Source organism: Morone saxatilis, unplaced genomic scaffold (genome assembly GCF_004916995.1).
Source record: "Morone saxatilis isolate NCDOM2014 unplaced genomic scaffold, NCSU_SB_2.0 Contig20, whole genome shotgun sequence".
Taxonomy (NCBI): domain Eukaryota; kingdom Metazoa; phylum Chordata; class Actinopteri; family Moronidae; genus Morone; species Morone saxatilis.
Window position 1 is genome coordinate 10,906,419 of NW_023339763.1, and position 7,903 is coordinate 10,914,321.

Consider the following 7,903-nt stretch of genomic DNA (forward strand, 5'->3'; position numbering starts at 1 on the left):
TGAAATGTTTTAATCCTGGTTCAACCATATAAAGGACTTTGTAACTTTGTATTGGAAAGTGCTGTATATTATTATTATTATTATTATTATTATTATTATTATTATATTAAATTAGTTTATGAGACATGACCATAGGATAGTTAAGTTTTAAAAAGTTAAGCATCACAAACACAAAATAAAAAGTATGAACAGGTTTTATTATAAAGCTGTTGTATTTTTCTTTTATTAACGCTGTACTTTATTTATTATGATGAGCGTTACATTGTCCAGAAGTAGTATCATGATGATTAGACAGAAATAAGGATGACCAAACATAAAATGAAAAAGACTGAACACAGACACAGAATTAATTTGATGTACAGTTGCATGACAGCCACATATTTTCTACATTTATGATACACACATTTAAGAACGATGTTGTGTGTTTCACTATTAAAGAGGTGGTTGTCGTCTTCCTCAGCAGCTCCATCCAGGCTTCCTCTTTTATGAGATTTTCTGACTTCTGCAACAGTCAAACCACGTTGATGAGCAGTAATTGTAAATTTAAAGATCTCAAATGAAAATGAAAAGTTTCATTCTTAACCAATAAAACACAATCTTGCTCATTTTGGTACTCAGACGTTTGCTGCTACAGCCTTATTTGGTCTGGTATGACAGTAGCTTATAATGCATAATGTTAGCTAATGCTGCTGGCATACAATATTTAATTGTTATAGATAAACATTTAAATCATTTTATCATAAAAATAGAACAAGATTATTGACATGTTTATTTCTAACATGCTAAAATATAGTGTAACATTTACACAAGCAAGAGTAATGAAGTCAAACTAATTCAGAAATCAAACATCAAGTGTTCTAACATTAGCCCCTGTTAACTTGTCATACCAGGCCGAGTGAGGCTGTAGAGCCATGAATTGAACATTTTATTTTGCAAGACAGATTATGTTTAAATTATTCATGGCCTTGCTTTAAGGTGTTTTCTGTTTTATTAGATTATCTCGAGATGCTCTGAGTCAAAATCTTGTTTTAAGGACCAGTGTGTAGGATTTAGTGGCATCCAGCAGTGAAGTTGCAGACTACACCAATCCGAAAACAGCTCAGCTTTCAAAGCGTGCTGGAGAAAAATATGGTGGCCATGACACTGTTTAGCACCAGTGTTTGATTTGGTTTTTCCGTTCTGGGCTACTGTAAAAACATGGTGGTTCAAAATGGCCTCTGTAAATAAAAAAAACCTGCTTATTTAGGGTAATGAAACCACAAGAAATTCTTATTTATTTAGGTGATTATATCCCCCTAAACATTAGACACTGGACCGTTAAGGCTTTAATTCTTTCATCTATGTGTTAACATGTTGCACCTTCATAAATTAATGTGTTTAATTAGTTTGGCAGCTTGTTTTTGCCACAGGCTCCCCCTAGCAGAGCAACCTAGCCTGCATGATGCAGCAATGTGCAGCTTAAACAACAACTCTGTTTCTGATTCAGGTGTCAAAAAGTCTGAGTGAGAATAAAAACCCATTTAAAAGGTTCAAGGTCAGTTTTCTGACAATGCAGCTGTTAAGATTTTCAGTTTGAACCTGCAACTAACTGCACAAAGTCGTGCTGTGTTAAAAACACCACAAGAGTCTGCAAATGGCTTCCAGAGACGTCAGCAGATCAAGATGAACTGGGTACTCTCTCAACACTGCACCGAGGCCAAGGCCAGTCTCTCTTTTTTTCTTCCTCTCTGTCTCTCTCTTGCCTGTAAACCTGCGCTTGTCACTCTGCAGCTTTAAGGAGTTTGAGAAGCTGCTTCCTCACTGTCACCTGACACAGTGAGCACACAAATCCTCACGAGACCAAACCCCTGCTGTCTCATTCTCGTGTCTTCTTCTTCTGCCTGTTGTATGACAACTTTTTCACAGAATATATGAGCAAAAAGGTAGATTTACTGTCCTCAGATTTGCAATAATGATTATTATAAACCACCAGTCTTTGTACATTCCTGAATTCTTTGTGAATTACCGCACTTCCCACGAGACTTCAGTGACCTCTATACCACACAAGTATGATGGTGTTTGTGTGGAAATGTTAATCACTCCAGTTGCTCATTGCTAGCTGGTAACCTATAACCTTCACTGCCCACTGATTCAGGCACAATGTCCTTTTATAGGCATTTGTGGAGGTGGAAGTCATTATGAATCAGTGATCATCATTATGACACTAATAGGCCAGATTATTTAAATTCTGTCTAGAAAATAAAGCAAAGACACTTCATCATTTCACTCACAGTGTATTGCCTCTATAAAACAGTCACGTCCACTTAACTTTGTTCACACAGTCTGTCTGGTGGTTGGTTGGTTTTGGTTTATGTTTATGTTACAATGTTTATATTGAAAACGATTATAATATTTACTCATGTCAGGCACTAATTCAACCTGTCTGTTACTGAACATATTTGACACAGAATAACCGGCTTCACCGTAAGATGATCTAATTGCTCTCTGAAGACTGCATGTACTAACAGCTATAACATACCTGGAGTCCTTGGAGGTAAACCAGTAAGATTAAACCTGCTTCTGTAAAACATTCACCATGATTAGATTGAAATTTAAAGGGCTTTTATGTACAAGTCCCCCTCCAAACAAAATCCTAATCTCGTGTGTTTGCGAAAGCTGTTGTTGAAAACAGTCTTGCGAGCAGATGCCAGGGCACTTACTGCAACTCAAGATGTGTTTGTATAATGTCGGCACCAAATGGAGAAAGCGTGCGAGTCACATCTTCCCCCACCACCAGCTCATCAGAACAAGACGTGAACAGGGGCATGGTTCACGACACATAAAAAAACACAACCAATCACATGACTTGAGCAGAGTGTGGCTCAAAGGTTGTGTGAAAATCTGCTTTGTGTTGTCCATAAATGATCAAATTTGCTTGTAGAAACATGTGAAATCAGTGTTTGTGGTGTCCTAATAGTCACTTTTAAGAAGACGGCCTTTAAAAAAAACTGTCATCTCACTGTGAACTTTGTCACTCCTGCGTGGATTAAGGTTACGTGTCACCTGTGACTCAGCATCCAGTTTTATCCTCTTTCTTTCTTCCTGTAGTTACTTACTGGACGAGCCGAGCTCAGATATGTGTGGGGGGGGGGGAATGCAGAAGCAGGACAGACTTGTTTGAGCTCAGAGAGCAAGCCTATTCTTAGCACTGGTGGGTGTAACGTTTAATAGCAGACAGAACTCAGCATCCATGTTTAGTCATTTATTAGATGGTTACAGTGTGTGTAATACTTTACAAAGGATTGTGCTTCAAAGGTTCAAATTCATAAGCGTTTAATAAATTCAGCACGTGTGTGTTGGTTTCTGATGCATGTGATGTGTGTGCAGTAATGAGGAAGCAGTTTGTGGGGGGGGGAATGCATTCTGTGGGACGGGAATAGGATGGAAACTCCCTGGGAAATACCACACTACGTGCTGTGGATGTTGTCAGAGGCGACATATGAAATCCCCATTCAGCGATTTAAAAGGACACATTTTCTGTGTTTGATTTTCATTTTAACAAATCAGTGCAGTTTCTTTTGATGCAGACTTAATTAAAAATACAAATAATACCTCTGTTGCCAGATATTAAACAGCATTAGTTTCTAAAATGAGGATGGTATGTTTATCTTGAAATTGCCTTTAAAGCTGCTATAATCAATATTTTTATATTAACAATGGATCACATGACTACTGGTATGTGAAAGGGAGAATTATTACCCGGCTCTATAACAACTTTCAGCTCATTATTTTGATTTTCAGGCCCCAAAACTTCACTCTTTTGGTTCACTCGTAGCTAAAACTCCACTGTACGCTACCTGCTCGGCACCAAACATCAGACAGACAAAGTTAGCAACTAGCTGGGGAACATAGTGGAGCATTAAGCAGCTAAAGAGCCTGACGTTTCCCTCAGGAGGAGCTGGTGGAGACCAAAACAGGGATAACAGGAGATCCACCAAGCAGCCAAAGACTCAGTTTTTGTATATTCAAATCTGGTTTAAAGTGAGCATACAGAACTTAACTAAACAGCTGGCGTTATGGAAACATATAATGTGACAGTAGCACACTAGAGAGGAGTCAAAAACTCTGTAAACTGACTCAAAGTTGGCTAACATTAGCTGCCATAGTCTACCGGTCATAACAGACCAAGTATGCCTGAATCTGCAAAACCTACTGAAATGAGGTTGTGAATTTTATTGCTTGATACAAAAATATAATGTATTTATATTATAATCTAGTCTCTTCTTTATTATCATGTCTCCAGCTCAAAGCCAGCTCCGTGCAGTTCATGCAAAGAACTCATCAATGACTGAAGGACCACTGCCCACATTTATCCAGGGGCTTAAAATAGTTTGAACCACAGGTCTCACACTGCTCTGGTTTCATCTAATGATGGTGTGTGCTCACTTGTACCGAGGTTTGATTTCACTGTGATGACAGGAAGCATATAGTTGAAATTTTCTGTTTGCATTAATCAGATTCATTTTATTTCAACCAGAGGGCTTCGTTGTGTGTGTGTGTGTGTGTGTGTGTGTGTGTGTGTCTGTGTGTGTGTGTGTGTGTGTGTGTGTGTGTGTCTGTGTGTGTGTGTGTGTGTGAGTGTGTATCTGTGTGTGTGTGTGTGTGTGTGTGTGTGTCTCTCTGTGTGTGTCTGTGTCTGTGTGACACAAACACTGAAGCATCTCCTCCTCGTTCTCTCTGCAGCACCCGTATCCGACAGAAGATGAGAAGAAACAGATTGCCACTCAGACAAACCTGACACTTCTGCAGGTCAACAACTGGTGAGTTTGGTCGTCTTCCGTCGACCCGACTGAAGCGTCAAAGCTCAGCCAGTTGGAGGGAAACCCCCCAACCCGCGTTGTCTTGTGTCTGCAGGTTTATAAATGCACGGAGGCGGATCCTGCAGCCCATGTTGGACGCCAGCTCCTCCGAGACACCGAAAACCAAGAAGAAGACTCCTCAGAACCGGCCTCTGCAGCGCTTCTGGCCCGACTCCATCGCTGCAGGAGGAGGCACTCACCAGCAAGTCACCATGCCAGACGGTACGCAGAGTTCAGTGGAGACTAACACTGGTGGAAGGGTTCATTTCAGGGCACACAGGGAAACATCTGCAACATCTGCAACAGCTACACAACCAAACCAACGAGGAACTAATACTGATTTTATAACCAGGAACATTTACCCATCAGTGTGGAGGACAGCCTTCTGAGATGTTTAGAGATGTCTTAGTAGAGTAGTCGTCACACGTTTATTATATTAATTTAATACTTTAAATCTCTATATTTGAGCAGCGGCTGTTTAACGTTAACAGAAACAGCAGCAACACAGAGTAACATCACACAGTCTGGTTGTTAAATAACTTCCAACTTCACTGAAACAGATCCTGTCTGATCGATCCGATGGATGATGGATAACATTAACAGTTACTGACTAATTAACTGGATACCTTCGGTTTAATTAATGTAAATGGATTTGAGCCGTTCTGTAAAGAAACTCCACTGGGGTCATTAAAGTTAAAAACATTAAATATAAAACATAAATGGTGAAGTTTCTGAGAATCTGGTCACATTGAAATATTATTGAAGCTGAGGGGACTTTCCCAGCAGGTCTCACACACACACACAGACACACACACACACACACACACAGTGCTGGGAGAGTTGGGGGAGTTGGATATCAGCTGACTGTGTGTGAGAGAGTGTGTCGAGGAGAGTCTGAGATGGGCGAGCAGGTCGTTCCCACACCCACTTTCTCCCTTCAGAATGTAACACAAATGTCAACACACACACACACACACACACACACGGACTGCGGCCCCCCATCAGTGGAACGTGTGGGGTCAGGAGGCCACAATGAGCCGGGTCACGTTCCTGAAGAGGAGGCAGCCATCAGAAGCAGGAGACTGATCTGAGGTCTGCTCAGAGTTAAACCTCGTGTTTGATTGTTTGTCGCACTGAGACCAAATTCAGACACAATCACATTCTCCTCATTCGCTTCAATCAGATCGCAGCGTTGGCGGAAAGAAAAACTTCTTGGTTTGACCTTCGTCGCAGCGCAGTCCGACGCTCAACAATATTGTTTACGGCAGGGACTTCACCAAACCCTTCTTATGTATGGACCAGATAACTTAACGAACGTTGCTAACTTAGCAAACTTTACAAAAGTGGTTTTGTTAATTCATTAACGTTGAATCACCTGTGTGTGTACAACTAATCAGCCGCCACGCAAGAGAGACTCTAGAGAGCGCACACTCTCACAGGTATTACCGGGTGGAGCCGCAGCCCGCTCTAGACAACGTCTGAGCATCCACCAGAAGCTCTGCGGCGCGTCCCAGAACCGTCTCTCCGCTCTGCTCCACGTAGACCAGGGCTGGTCCACTTCTGATGGACGCAGCGACACACTGGCAGGAAGTCAGACACAGAAACAGCAAAGAGAATCCGGTCAGCTTTCACAATCCCACGTACAGACTCGCTACAGAACGCTACATCAACACTGTGGCACCAGACAGGAAGTCAGTCAGTCAGAGGAGATTTGAAGCAGATAAACACAGTTTGTTTCCTTTTTAAGGACAAGATACACAAGTAAACAACGTCAGGCAGGAAGGCGCTCTGAAGGCGCTCTCAGTGGCGTTTGAAGATGAGCGGATCACAGAGCCAAACCATGCCGCAGACGTGACGTCATGAAGCCGCGGCTGGTGGAATTTCAGGGTCACGCTGCTCTCAAAGGGGAATTCTGCTTTTGACAAGTTGCTGTTCTTTGACTTTCCCTTTGTGTTGTTCCACGCTCGCAGCCTGTACGACGCTCCAGTGTTGGATTTGTGCTCAAGGACTTAAAGTCTGCACATGTGAAATAATGTGATTGAGCTTGTGAGCGTTTTATCTTCTGACATATGACACAAATCTGACAACAGAACAAAATAATATATAATATAATAACATATATCAGTTCATAGAGACCAGCTCAGACCTCACTGTGCTGCATTCATATGGCGTTAGGGTTCATGTTCGTGGATGAAAGCAGGACGGCGGAGAATACCGGCAAAGATAACGGTTGATTGCATTCCGGCCAAGTTACAGTATTTTACCTTAGTTAAAACTGGGTTAAATGTGACTTTATTTCAGTGTCTGCATGAGCATCTTAACTCCAAATGACATTACTGAAAGCTATGTGATCTATAGATAATAATATATATATAACAGTGTGTGTTTCTGCAGGGCGGCAGCAGGAATGTGTCTGCGGTGTCGGGCTGATATATGCGGAGGTGAGACTAACGCTGACCACAACGTCTGCGAGAACAGCGACTGTCACTGCTAACAGCGACTCTCACACTGACGTACAGAGAGCAGATCAGTGCTTTCACTGACAGCCGGTGGAGATGATGAAGAACATGCTGGATCAAGTATTTGTTGGACCCGTTATCACAAAGGACTTCAAGGGCCAACAACATCAGTGGAAGAAAAAACTCCTCAAATTCTAATTTAACATGCGAGATGCGAGCTGCGAGAGAGAGAGATGTTTCCTGTATTGTAAATGTGTAGACGGACAAACCGACTTTATTAAAGAACTTTAATCTGTGTGGATTTCCAGACTGGGTGTCGGCCCATAACTTCAAACCAGAGGACGACTCTGGGCGAGAGAGATAAGAAACCACTGGAAGAAATCTACGACACCTCTCTCTCTCTCTCTCTCAGAGAGACAGAGAGAGAGAGGAGACACAGGAGGAGAGACAGAGAGAGAGAGAACAGACAGAGGGAGAGAGAGAGGATCGGAGAAGACATGACAGAGAGATAGAGACCACGGAGGACGAGCGTATGAGAGACAGGGAGAGAGACGGAGACGAGAGAGAGACATCGAGAGAGAAGAGATGGAGAGAGAGGAGACAGAG